The following is a 15,284-nucleotide window of genomic DNA, read 5'->3' as shown; positions in this document are numbered from 1 at the left end:
TGGTAGCCTTGTAAATGTGTAGTAATATATACTTTCAGAACTCACACTTGCATTGTTATACAAGAGCTTTGGTACCAAGTGAAGGCCAAAGGCCATGATGGAAGAGCAAGAGAAAAGAGAATAATTCAAAGTGAGGAAAAGTTTGAGAGGACTGAGATGGCTTTTGTTCTACAGGCACAGCAAGTTCCGAAGAACCTGCAGCACAGCAGACAGACCAACTCATTTTGCAAACAGATGTACCACCAAATTATTAAATCAATGGTAGTTTAAATACAGAATGATGAATTTATTTTTAAATGATATTTTTATATTTTAATGTCATATTTAGGAATATTAAATTTTACTGTCTCATTGAATGAATCAATGATTACATAAAATATAGTTCCCTGTCAAAAATGAAGAATAACATACAATAGGCAAGATATGGAACCAACCTACATGTCCATGGATGGACGACTAGATAACGAAAATGTGGTATATCTACACCATGGAATACTACTCAGATATAAAAAAAGAATGAAATTCTGCCATTTGCAGCAACATGGATGAACTTGGAGAAAATTATGTTAAATGAAGTAAACCAGGTACAGAAATACAGCGTGTTCTCACTCATAAGTGGGAGCTGAGAGAGAGAGAGAGAGAGAGAGAGAGAGAGAGAGAGAGAGAGAGAGAGAAGAAAAGAAAAAAAGGGAGGAAGGGAGGAAGGGAGGGAGGGAGGGAGGGAGGGAGGGAGGGAAGGAAGGAAGGAAGGAAGGAAGGAAGGAAGGAAGGAAGGAAGGAAGGAAGGAAGGAAGGAAGGAAGGAAGGAAGGAAGGAAGGAAGGGAGGAAGGAAGGGAGGAAGGAAGGGAGGAAGAAAGAGAAAAAAGAAAGAACAATCACAATAGTACATTGAACTTCCAGAAGGAGAGAATAGAACTGTGGTTACTAGAGGTGGGAAAAGGGAACGGGGAGGGGGATTAGCAAGAAATTGGTGAATGGACACAAAGAATGATTACATTTTGCAATGATGAGTATGCTAATTATCCTGATTTGATCATCACATATTGTATACAAATACCAATAGTTAACTGTGTATCCCACAAATATGTGCAATTATGTTTCAATTACAAAAAATGAAAAATAGGAATAGTAAATGACCAGGGCCCAAATGTTGGTCTGTTACACCAAAAAGGAAAGAAGGAAGAAACTGGAATATAAAACATAAAATATATCTTTCCTACTAATAAACTCAACAATAAACATTGAATTTTAGCAAAAATCATCTGACATATCACTGTTCAGATTATCAGCTCTTGATGCAGTTTCTCTCTTAAAATACCTATAAAGACACTCAGGAAAGGACATAACTCACAATACAGGTTGCTAGGGCTGATGACAAACCTATTACCAAAATCACGAGGAATTTCTAACTGCAACTGCAAAGTGATTGACACTGGACTGGACAATGCATTCCACGCCCTGGTCTGCACTGCACAACCAGATACAGAACTTACCTTCCTGCTATCTCTCTCTAGTTCAGCTATGCAAATTTTTCCCAATGAGAAAACTGAATCATTGTTCCTCTACTTCATGGGACAACTTTCTAATATAGCCAAACTATTTTCATTATTCAGTTAGACAATGCAACTCCCAGGAAATATTATATGTTTTATAAATCTGATAATATTTTTTGTCAGCTAACATATTATCCCTTATTTCAGCATTGTTTTATCTGAAAATTTGGTAAGCATGTCTGCATTGTACGTTGAGTGTGGAATGATGATTATGAGGGTGGCCTCTGGAAACAGGCCACCATTGTCCTCGCCTTGTGACCCAGGGCACTTTATTTTGCCTCTAGTGTCTCTGTAGCCCTATGGGTGAAGTGACGATTATAATAGTGCTTACTTATAAAGCTGTTGTAAGAATTAAATAAGTGAATATATGTTAAGCAATTGGAACTGTGCTTGGCTTGCAGAAAGTGCTATTTAAGCATCAGCTATTATTAATATAATTATGACTATTTACCCAAGTCAGAAGAATTGCATATGATAACGCAGCCAAGTGCAGAGCTTCATGATAGGCCACTTAGAGACCTCCCTCCAGTTTCGCACTGATCCATTAATCATCACTTTGGATATAGTGGCTCCACCAGCCAGAAATTCACTTAACTGTACTTCCATCCCATTTTATTTATTTATTTATTTGTTTATCTATCTATCTAGCTATCTATTTATTTATTTATCCCTTACTCGATCTCTCCCCAATACCCCTTTCCCTCCCCCTACCATCTCTAGTAACCATAAAATGAAACTAGACCTGCACCTCTCACCATATACCAAAATCAACTTAAAATGGATTAAATACTTAAGTATAAGACCTGAAACCATAAAACTCCTACAAGAAAGCATAGGAGAAACACTTCAGGAAGTAGGAGTGGGCAAAGTCTTTATGAAGAAAACCCCAAAAGCATAGGCAAGAAAAGAAAAAAATAAACAAGTGGGATTTATCAAACTAAAAAGCTTCTGCACAGCAAAGGAAACAATCGCAGAGTGGAAAGACAACCTACGGAGTGGGAGAAAATGTTTACAAACTACACATCCCTCCTGCTTTCATTTGTCCATCTTCAAGATGCCATAAAAGACCCTGGCAGCCCATTCTGCTCACAGTAAACTCCAAGGTCTTCACTATGACTGAACAACATTATGTGCCCCCTACTCCCATGCCCTGCCATCGCTCTGTCCTCCTGTCCTATCACTCTCCTGCAGACACAGGAAGCTCCAGTCATGCTGGCCTCCTTGACGTGTTTCAAATACTAACCTTTTCAAACACTTCAGGACCTTTGCGTTTGCTGTTCCCTCCACCTCGGGTATTCTACCCGGACAGCCACGTGGCTTTCTCCCTCCCTCCCTTCCTTCAGGTCTCTGCTCACAGTCACCTTATTAGAGAGGCCTGCTTTGATCATCCTATATTAAATAATATCCCCCACCCCATCTCAGGCCCCTCTGACCAAGTACTTTCTAGCCCCCAGTACTAACATCAGCAGACAAACTATATTACTTATTTGGTTGTTTTCTCTTTTTTTCACTAGAATGTCACCTCCAGGAAACATGGATTTTTGACTATTTTGTCAATTGCTGTATTCCCGGTGCCTAGAAGAGTGCCTGGCACAGAGGAACAGGTAGTACCCATTTGATAAATATTTGTTGAATGAATAAATATCAAATGTTGTGCAGAAAAGCAGATGTATTACATCTGTAGCACTCTCCTGATAAAAAAGTCTGGTAATAGCCTTTTAGAACTCTTTTTAAATAGATGTTTAAGGCATTAAGTTTAGTTTAGCATGACTTGCTCTCAGTGCACATAGAATTTTATATATAATAAAACAACTCTTTGTCATTTTGTAAGGCAAAGTATATGAAGCCCTATTAAACAATACTCTGGTGCATTTGTAGATTTTGCTGCAGCCTTTGGCTCTGTCACCCGAAATCAGCTCTGGCCAAATGGCCTTTCATCGTCATTGATAGGCGTCTCTTAGTTCTGCCTCAGCAGGTTCTCACTGGCACCCCAGATGAAATAAAGGTAGGAATTTCCAGTTCTTTGACCACAGGGTGAAGCGAGGGCACATCTTAGTCCTGCTTCTATTCAACCTTCACTTTAATGACATACTTAATCTTGAAATCAGAGTATAGGGTATTTCATTACCCCCACACAAATTCTAAATCGCTGTTGTGTGCAAGTAATAAACTTGAAGTTGTTGGCCTGCTTTCATTTTCTAGTTTATTTACTGTATTGGATGTTCCCGGTGACTTTTCTCTTTTTGTGTTTTCCTCCTATTTTCTTCATTTTTAAAAAGTGAGGCAGTCCCAGGCCCTTGTCTGTCCTGCCAAAATGTGGTGGATAGCATTGCAACTTGTTACTTGATAATGGGGTCATAGAAAACCCCCAAGTGGATACTGCTCATGATCCTTACTTACATTTTAAATCCAAAAATCAATAAAATATAGAATAAGCAGTCGTAAAACTTTTTTCTTTTTAGTAAATATTTCACAAAATAGCATGTCATATTTTATTGTACAAGATCCAGGATAACAATCTAATACCAAAATTTCAAAAACGATCCTGCCCACTATCTTTCCTTTCTCAATTGACCCTAGAAACCTCTATGCCTGTGTTTGCCAATATTTTGAAACAGCTTGTAATCTTTATAACCTTGGGATTTTTTTTTTTTTTTTTTTTTTTTTTTGTCTTTTTCGTGACCGGCACTCGAGTGCACCGGCCATTCCCATATAGGATTCGAACCCGCGCGGGAGCGTCGCGGTGCTCCCAGCACCGCACTCTCCCGAGTGCGCCACGGGCTCGGCCCTAACCTTGGGATTTTTTCTTAACTTTTATGTAATTTTTTGTCCTCTTCTAAGTTGCCTCAAATCCTTTGTGAAATCAGATGTGGTGCAAATACATATTAAAAAAATTCACTTAGAAGACCAAATATATATCTGCATTGTATGATTCATTTAAAGAATCATCATTAAATATTAATTATCCAAGAAGAAAATTGATGATTGGGAGAGGCGCAAACTGGCAATTTGATGAGCTCTATATTATCAGTCAATTGATTGTTACTGGGTATTTAAATAGCTAGATATTTATTTTAACTAAGCACTTTCCTAGAAATGACATGCTAAGACAGTAAAGGCCACAGTGACTAAAGCCATAGGAGCCAGACTGAAATTCTGCTGTACAAAGGGGGCCACTTAATCGATCTTCCTCTAAAACTCTTTCATAGTATAATTCAGTGACCCAAATTCTATCTGAACCAAAGAATGGGGCCGGGATAATAAAGAAGATGCAAACCTGGAAATATTATAAGTTTCCTGAAAGCACTCTTTTTTACCACCACCACTGCTTCTCCAGTACCTTGGAAGCACTAATTCAGTCATTTTGGACTCACATCAAAATCTGTATTTATGGGACCATAACAAAATATCTAAAGAAATTGCCACTTTTTTCTGAGAACTAAGTATCAAATTTATGTCAGGTTCAGCCTCATAACAGAAAGAATAAGTTTTAGAAATAATTTGTGTTGTGTCAATTCTTTTGTATTCCCTTTGATTTATAGGGTCAAAGTTGGCACTGTTCTATAGGTTTATTAATTTATTGAATGCACAATCAGTGACCCAGGCACTAGAGATACAAGATGCATATGACATTGCCCCTGTCCTCCAAGAGATCACAATCCAGTAGGGGTGGAGAGAGGTAGAGAAACAAACACCTAAGCAATTTTAACAGTGCTGAAGCAAAGGTCGAGCAATGTGCTTTGGGGATCCCAGAATATGACGATCTACATGGATTAATGCTGGGCAGAAAAAGAGGAAAAGGCACTGGGGGTGGGGGAGGGGGAAGCAGTGGGAACACACTCAGAGGCATGTAAGCCCATGGAGTGCAACGGGGAAATGGTGAGAGACGGACCCTCAAAGTTGGACAGAACCAGATTACCAAGGACAACCATGCTGTGCAAACGAGTGTGGACTTTATCATAGAGGTCATGGGGAGTCTTTGGAGGGTTTAAATGGGAATTTCATAAGATTTATGTCAGCAGGTATCAGAGTACACATATTTGGTCAGGGAAGCTGTTAAGAGGAGTTTATAGGACACAAAGATCCTCAATTCTGTCCACATATTAGTAAGCAGGGAGTCTTTTAAAAACATACCCCATGTGCTGACACACCCCAGAGCATTTGAAACTGGTGTCTGGACGTGATCTCAGACATCAGGATGTTTTCAAACTTCCCCAGATGATTCTAATGAACAGCCAGTGTTGAGATATCCTGGGGCTCCAGCAGCAAAGGATGAGAGGTGCCTAAGTTAAAGCAATGACGATGGCAATTGAAATTGAAAAGGATCTGGCTGAGTGCATGTTCAGGAGGGAGAAGAGAGAAGAGGTAGGTGTCTGGGTGGTGACAGTGTCACTTACTGACAATGCAGAGAACTGAGGAAGAGAAACAGGTTGCGAAGAGGACAAGCACAAGTCCAGACTCAGGGATATGGAATGCGATCTCCTCAAAGCACGTGTAAGGGGTGGCCATTGGACAACTGGATGTATAGACCTGGAGTTGAGGTGAGAAGTGGCAGCAAAGATCTATGAGAAAAGATCTTTGATAAGATACTCTGTTTGATGGGCTGGCTCTTTTGGAGGCATATTTCTTTTAGATTCAGATTCAGATTGAAAATGCATCGACTGAGCACTTATTACATACCCAGACTGTTCTTGTTCCCCATATCATTTCCCAGATAGTTGTGGAATAATAAAAATGAATTGCTCAGGAAGATTTACATGGCAGAGACAAGCCTTGACTGTGCAGTTCTTAACTTTGGTTGCTCATTTCAATCACCTGCAGGACTTTTAGAATTCCCCATGTCCAGGCCACATGCCAGGCTAATTGAGTCAGAATCTCAGGTAGTGGGGGCTGACAACAGTATTTTCTAAAGCCCCCCACCCCCAGGTGGTTCAAATGTGCTGTCCTGGTGGAGGACCAGTGCTTTCCAGAACTATATATCAAAGGCACGCTCACTTTCATGATCAAAGGCTGAGCCAGCCAGAATTGCCTAGCCTGGGTGAAGTGCATGGTTGTGCACAAAGTCATCTGTTTCTGAAAAAAACAGAAAATTTGGGGTCTAATTTTAACCACTTATGGTGTTTTGCAGGCATATATTAAAAGTGCCTGGTTGAACTGGATTCTTCAAATACCAGTAAGCTATTGTAGACCCTGGTTAAAACAGCAGAAGAAGGTGATTCCTTTTATGAAAACAATGCTAAAATATTGCCAGTTCTTACACTCAGAAACTCATTCTAACTAAGTTCTATTTTGATCTTTATAATTTCTTTTAAAAATCATATAGTATGTACCCTTTGCTCTATCAGTCTGGCAATGGCTTTTGGCCAAAAGCAATAAAATTCTGACCTGATGATATATAATAAGGAATTCTCTGCTGTTCCTTCCCCAGCAACCTAATAAAAGCCACAGCACTGTGAGCAAAAGTCTTTATACTCTTTTTATGATGCCAAATCAGTGGCATTTCCCCAAGTTGATGGCAGTGGTTTTTAAAACTTAGAAAAACAAGCAGTGACAGGAATTTTCCTCTCTGTGCATTTTCCTTCAGAACTAGGCTGTGCCTAGGTCCTCTTAAATCTGCGGAAGGAAGGTATTCCTGTAATGCTCTCTTTGTGCCTTCCCCCAGCCATTTGCCAAATTCATAGCCATTAAGCCAGTAATGCTGAGTCCCAAGAGCACCTAATACCTGTTACAGTTATACTGGCTAAAACCCCCTTGTAAAAGGTTAGAGATGAAAAGGCCTTTTGAGATAATCAGATCTAACGCTCTCCTTGCACATATGTTCAAATGAGGTCCAGAGAAGAGCAAGGACTTGCCCAAAGTCACACAAGATTAGAACCTGGCCCTCCTGATGCTTCATCCCTCCCTTCAATTTGGCTCTAGGTGAATCCCAGACATCCAGAAAGATAATGAGACCTATCTCTATAAAGGAATTATTCCTCAGAATCTGAAATCTGTGTTTTTCCTGTGATGATGGTGATGGTGATGATGATGATGATGATGATGATGATGATGATGATGATGACAGCCATTGCTGAGTGTAAAGCAAAGGATCCTGGGGTAGGTCCTCAGGCTTCCAGCCATGATTCTAGTGCTCTTCCTTTAAAGCCATTGGACAGAAACTCAGACCTCAGTATGCGAAGTAACCCACTACCCAGGTGGTTCAAAGCTAATGTTCAGGCCCACTATACTGTTCTCATTACCTGATATGTTGGAGACACCAGTAGAGTGAAAGGAGCTGGGGACTCTGCATACATTAGCTGTGTGATCTTCATTGAGCCAGTACTTCTCAGAGCCTTAGCTTTCCCATCCGTTAAACAGAAAGAATAGCACCTGTCATGTAGGATTAAAGGATCACACTAAAGCGGTGGTTCTCAGCTGGTGACAAATTTACCCTTCCCCTACCACCACTCAGGGGACATTTAATAATATCTAGAGACATTTTTAATTGTTATGACTGGGAAGGGGGGTGCTACTGGCATCTAGTGGGTGGAGGCCAGGGATGCTGCTAAACATCCTACAAGGTATACGACAGCCCCTCTCACCAGAGTTTTCCAGTCCCAAATGTGAATCAAGCTAAGATTGGGAAACCTTGCACTAAAAAGATATGTGCATGGCATTGAACTCAGTGCCTGGAAAATGACAAGAATTCAGTAAAGGGCAGTCTCTTTTCCTTGGTGATTACAGACATGCTCTTGGTGATTGGAGAACTTGCTTACAGAAACCAAACTCCTGGTTTGCTCTGCAGGAATCTGTTTCTCAGTTTGCACAAGTGAATGTTCAAGTGGCCTTCCCAAACAAGGGTGGTAAAGTACACCGATCAGATATGTGTCCTAAAAAGCTATTTTGCCCCCAAACAGAACCCAACTTTTGTGCAAAGAAATTCCTATACTAGTTTGCAATCAGGTAATTCTTCTGCTTTGTCACCCAATTTCTCTGTACAAACGTAGCTTTTACTCCAGAATTAGGCACAAGCCTTTGAAAACTTGGCTTCAAAATCAAAGAGGATCTAGAAACTGGTGGGAGATGGGCAGAGGAAATCTTTTTCTACATGAAACACACTTGAAGACAGACTTCACAGAGTTTCTCCCTGTGAAGTCTTTTCCCCACCATCTTGGATTAAATGGTGCAATTGAAGCTAGAAACTTCTGTTTAACTTGTCTTGAGCCACTGGCATCAAATTTTTATTCTTGTCTTTGAGGTGTGTTGTGTGTGTGCATGCACGCGCCAAAAGCAACAGGTCTTAACAATTCTAGTGTGAAACCTATTGTTTAAAATTGGCAAGCAGTGCTCATCTTCACTTTCCCGAACAGTAGGGAATTCTTCCAGGTATGTGGGAGGCAGGCTGTTTGGGGCCGTTATAATGCTTGTTCCTGGCATGATCTCCTTCATTAAATAATCTTTTAATGCAACATTAATAGCAATTATAAGATTACAGTTCAAAATATTTGCTAATAGCCACGATGGAGCTGAAATGTTACCATTCTTTTCTCTAAAGAAGTTAGTGGGAAGCAGGCCACCTGCACTGTGCCACCAATATAGTACCCAGCTGCAAAGGGATACAAACCGTTTGCTATTCCTCTTGAAAAAAACAGATTGTTAAGCTCTAGTAAGTACAATATATTGATGGGGCAGTAGCCAGACCCCCATATCTGGTTCAAAAAAAAAATTCACACATGCGGACATGTGGACCTGAGTAATTATTTCTTTGTCCTTTCCTCTATGCCCATCCTCTCCAACTTAAACCTTTTCATTTAAAAATAGTTCAATCCACGGTAGCTTTGAATTTATTAAGGAAAGCTATTCCATACGACCACAATGTCTCAAGAGTGATTATTTTCTTTTTCAAAGCACTATTTTTGAGGAAATTAGCATAACTTCAGGCATATCTATTGTGCATCATAACTTCTTTCTTAGTGGTTTGTGCATATGTGAGAAAAATGGAATGAGCAGTTGATTATTTAATTTTGCTGAAAATGACTGGAAGGGAGAAGAACCTCACAACACTACTGGTGCTTTGGTTTCTCCTCTCTTTCTGCTGTGTAGGTCTTGTTGTACTTGCAGCCCTGGGCTGCACCCACAGCTTGCCAGCCCATGGAGTTGCCAGCTGCTTGTGTGGCCACTAATAATACCGCACCCTCCAAGACAGAATCCCTCTACCCCATCCTCATATCCATTTCTGGAAGGACAACAATACATCCTTTTGTTTCCTTCTGGTTGATTCTTGCCCAGGGACTATTTTTTAGCCCAGGACTCACAGGAGTCCTGGATCATTACCTTAAGAGTCCAAAGATGAATCTTTCCTCAGGTATCATATGAATGGAAATTCACCAGGTCCTGCCCACACTGAGAGAGGGGTCAGGGAAGCACAGAATCTGGTACCACTCTGCTGTAAGGCAATGGGGATTTGGTACTTAGGGATGATTGGCTCTGGCAGAGCTGGGTAGGAAAGCTAAACACTTTGCCAACCTTCGATTTGCCAGAATCTAACAAACTCCATCAGTGCCTCCCTTTTTGGAAAGATCAAAGTCTACTCAGGGAACCCCAAGTGAACAGTCTACTGGACTCTGCACATGATCTATGTTAGATTCCCTGTCAGTGGGCAAAGCCCTCATTTCACACTGTCAACACAAGCTGCATGGCTGCTGAAGAACAGCTGAACTCTGCCACTGGCTACTGTTTCCCAGATGCGTTTCCATGAACAAATCTGAATTCCATCCAAGTGTAATTAATCAACTGGGCCATTTTATTGCTCCCTCCACATCTAAGATTTCTTAAAAATGAAGATACAGTTTCCCAAATGAAGGCTCATTACACTAAGCAGTCCAAACCCCACAAACAAAAGCCATAGATACTGGGCTTTATTCATTTCATCGAACTGTGCTCAAAGAAACAGGATTTTTATTGGGCTCTTTAATGTATTTTGTCCTCCTTGATGTTCACAGATTGATCTTGATTTAACATCAGTTTACAGTAAAGAGATATCATGGACATGAATGCTCTGGATCTAAGAAGGATTGCAACCCCCCAAATGAGTCCAAACATAAATTTCAAGACATCCATGATACTGTGGCTGAGGTATTTGAGTGTGTGTGTGTGTGTGTGTGTGTGTATCACTAACCTACTCCCACTAGACTCAGACAAATTGTTTCTCTATGTTTTATCAAAACTTCCCTACGATCTTGACCACCCACATACTTCTGGATATTACGAAAAATGTCTTACAGTTGACTAAACACAGTCCAATTCAGTATCTTCTGATTTTAATGATGTCTTTTTAATTTAATCTCCCTTGGGTAAATCCTCTCTCTTTCAGATTCCCTGCTCTTGTCCTTCTCTTATTTAAAATGCTGTGTAGGTGTAAGGGGGCTGAAGCTTATGTGACTTTGTGTGTATTTGTTTTCTATGCTGTGTAACAAATTAACACAACCTTAGTGGCTTAAAACAACACACATTTATTATCTCACAGTTTCTGTGGGTCAGAGGTCTGGGCACAGCTTAACTAGGTCCTCCGCTAAGGGTCTTTTAAGGCTGCAGTTAAGGATGTTGGTCAAGACTGGGTTTTCATCTGGAGGCTTGACTGGGGAAGGATCTACTTCCAAGATTACTCAGGTTATTAATATAATTTATTTATCTGTGGCAGTAGGATTCATGACAGCTTGTTTCTTGAAAGCCAGAAACAGAGACTAAGAGATTCTAGGGACAGTCTGCTAGCAAGATGGAGTCTTGTACTCATCTGATCTAACTTTGTCACAGGAGTGACATCCCTTCATCTTTGCCACATAACATAAAGTAATCATGGGACATACCACTACATTTGCATATGCATTGGTTAGAAGCAAGTCAAAGGTCCTTCCCATAATCAAGCGAAGATTTTGACCACCAACAGCTGAACATCATAGAACCACCTTAGAGTCTCATTATAAAAGTGGAAGAGAAGAAAGTGTCCTTGGGTCCATATGATGTCTCATAGATTCTAGGTGGTGTCTACAGCAGAGCAACTACTCTATTCTGCTCTCTGAACTGGTGACATCTACAATGTTCAGATGGTAAAATGGGTTCCATCTAACCTTTGGGGGCAACCAGCTTACACACAGCACTAGAGTCCAGAGTCTTAACCATTTTCTTTAAAATTTGAAGTCCTCATTTACACAAGCAATTTTGTTCCAACTGCAGGCATTGTCAAGCCCCTCCTCACTTCCTCACCAGGGTAATGTGAATCTTCTAGCTTATGTAGTCCATGGGGATCCTTGAGCACTTCCTTCAGCACATAAGTCCAGATGCCTTACTTTGCTAGTGCTGTACTACTACTCCTGAAGCACGCTGGATGTGGCCCTGTGCAGGCCTTCCCTGAGAGCCCTAGGGCCTCCCCAGGCTATGGCAAGTGTAGGGAAAATAAAGACCAGGGCATTTGTACTCTTCCCTCTCCCCAACCCCCTTCTTTCTCCTATCCACCAGGCCAGAAGGAACAGGGTTTCTACTTCTTTTCTCACTTCCCGGGTTTTCTCTATGTTAAGAATATGGTAAACCTCCATGATATAGTCAGCTATGCCCAGTTTGTCATATATTAAATGAGAGCTAAGGACATCTAGGAAATCATTTTCTCTGTCAACAGAGTTGGGCTTTCAAGACAACAGTCTCTCTATGGTGTCAAAATAGTCAACTTTGTTACTTAAAGCTGATCAGCAACCTCTTTGTTTTGGGCAGGTTTTGCCCTCTTGTCCCTTGGGGCAATAGACCTCATGACTCAGTCTTGGAAGTAGAAAGTTGAAAGAGATATATTTAAGGGGAAAATAAAAATGATTTACAGAAATACACACACACATAGACTGAATAGATAAATATGCTTGGCAGATTAATTCCTTCAAAGTCAATTTCAAAATGAAGTAGTAGAATCCCATTTTGTTGAAATGCTCAAGAACAGAACCCATCCAACTACGGATACAGGGGTGCCCCTATGTTGATCCCTTCAATTCTCATGGTGGTTGGGTAAGACCTGGGACACCTGGAGCCCCAGGGCCTGCTGCTTCCATTCACAAACAGCCTCATCTGGTTACCCAAGGAGGCTCAACAGACATTATGGTATTCTAGTTTTTTCATGGCATGAAAAAGTTTTAGAAGCACTGCTCTAGAGTGCCATCGGTACAGAGGTCTAAATTAGCAGAATAATAAAGTTGGTAAAATCTACCTGTTGTTTTTAGAATTAATTCTGTGAAAATAGCTCTAATCATATATAACCTCCTGCTGTGTTCGTTTTGCAGTTGTTGACAATAGTCTGTACTCTGCCATTTATACTATGTCTTGGTTATCTTTGCTGGCGATTAGTGGCAGAGTGTGAGGAAACTACTTTTCTTCTACACAAAGTGAACAACATGATAACATCACCCAAGACACTTGCCTCATTACTAGTGAGTTCTTATCAAACATACTAATTTGTCCCAATAAGCAGACTTGTAGATCTGGATGTCTAGAATGGGCCAGAAATGGTGCCATTGGGTGTCATATACTGGCACTACTGGTGTCTTGTTGCCTTACTCCCATCTACCTCTGCCTTTTGTTCTATTTTTTCTCTTTTCTTTTCTTTATTTTCCTGACTGTTTCCTAACATTACTAGGGTGCTGCCAAGTTCCAGTCTAGCCAAGCAAGCCCATGGGGAAGCAGTACTCTTATCTCAGCAGCAGCAATGAACACTTCCATAGTTCCAGGGTGACAACTCTCAGTTGTGAAGACAGAGCCTAGTGAGACCAGTCTTTGACAGTATTGGTCCACACTGCAAACAATCCCACATCTGCATTTTTAATCTGGAGCCTGAATGTTTAGGAAGAGGCAGCATTTAAGAAGAACTCCAATTATTAACTCTATGTACAACCATGCATGAAAAATGAAAACATTATCAACTCCTCCACCCGCAGAACACATGTGGACACACACACACACAGTAGGATTTGTGACATAAACATGAAGCAGTTGTGCTATTTTTTAAGCAGATTATACAAAAAATGGACTGGAGTGTTCGAATTCCTAACGTCATAATTTGACTCAGTCCTTCTATCTGTAGTCCTATCCTCATGTTCATTAGGGCATAGCACTTAGCGCTGTCTGAGAATCTTCACAATCTCACACCCCCTAAGTATAATGAAAAACTACATAGGGATTTAGTGAAACAGAAAAAAAATCAATCCAAATCAAAGAAATCCAGCTACCCAGATCCCAGGCAGCTCATAATCATAGTCTTTCCTACAGGAAGCAGTAGTCAGAAATAACAAAAAAAAAAAAAAAAAAAAGAGAGAGAGAGAGAGAGAGAGAGAGAGAATTTATTTGGTATATACATACCACTGAGGATGAAGAATTTTTTTCTATATGAAAACACAGCAAGTGGCACCTCATTAAACAGGACCTAGACTTAATCTAATTTGGAATAGATAAAAAAGAAAGGATTCATACGAAGCTCTCCAGCCTGGGGGATTAATCTCAGAGCTTCAGAGTATAATGAATGAATTAAGTAGGGCAAGTGATTAACAAGAAGCAATCACTTATGTTTTTTTTTTTTTTTTTTTAAAAACTGAATTATTATTGAATTTAGAGTAACAGGTTCATTGTTTATGGACAGGGTCAGGCTGTGATTTTTTTTTTTTTTTCAATCAAGGGAAAGGGAGAGAGAGAAAGAAAGGGAGAAACTAGAAAACTCACAGAGAGAAGCTGACTCTAAAAAGATAACATGAGTAATTTCCAATCTCGTTGGAGTACAGAATCTTATCTTGTTATTTTATTTGATGTCCTACTTATCTCCTTTTCCAAAACATGTCATGTATTTTTTTAAGAAACACAGCCATTGAAAATTAGTTCTTTAGCATGAACATGGTAAAAACCATCACAACTTTTCACGAGTTAATTGGAGACACTTGGAGATATCAGACAATGAAAGCTGGAAATGTCTCTGCTAATACTGAGATAAAGAGCCATGACATTGGGAAAATAGTTAAGGGAGACATCTTAAAAAGAAAGAATAAAAACAGCAACACAATGACGGTTATTTTAGTGACTATATGAAGCCAATCATCACAACAGGAAAAAACGATCAATTTGTACATCAAATTGCAGCTGGTTGTACATCAAGCAACTGATTATTTTTCAGTATTCTAACTCAGTGTATTTATAACACAAAGCATATGTCTCATATTTAAAGCTTATCTGTTCTCATTTATCCATCTTTGGAGCATCAATAATTGGGTTACTAATAAATGTGTTGACTACATGGATGAGTAGATAAATAGGGGAAAGAGTAAATGAAAGAATAAAAGAATATGACTTCTACAGGGCAATCTCCAAGCAGTGGTTTCATTGAGGTGAGTTATAACTATTTAAGTATGTCTTTGTGCTAAAATGCCTGACTGTATTTTCCTATGACTACATTGACAACAATCATGAACTGTTTTAGAATTACCATATTTTGGCTTATATTTCCACTTAAATTTTGCTTTCAGCTATTTAACAAATATTTATTGAGAGCCTCATATATGGTAGATACTGCCCCATGTAACATTAGTGAACAAAATGGAAACAATTCCTGCCTTCTTGGAGTTAACATCCTAGAGTCAAGAGAGACAACAAAGACTCACACAACTCAATATAAAATAACTGTGATAAGAGGAATATATTTCCATGAGACCACCAACAGAAAGATTTGAGCTAGT

This window comes from Cynocephalus volans, chromosome X, assembly GCF_027409185.1.
Source record: "Cynocephalus volans isolate mCynVol1 chromosome X, mCynVol1.pri, whole genome shotgun sequence".
Taxonomy (NCBI): domain Eukaryota; kingdom Metazoa; phylum Chordata; class Mammalia; order Dermoptera; family Cynocephalidae; genus Cynocephalus; species Cynocephalus volans.
Note: the sequence above shows the minus strand (reverse complement) of the source record.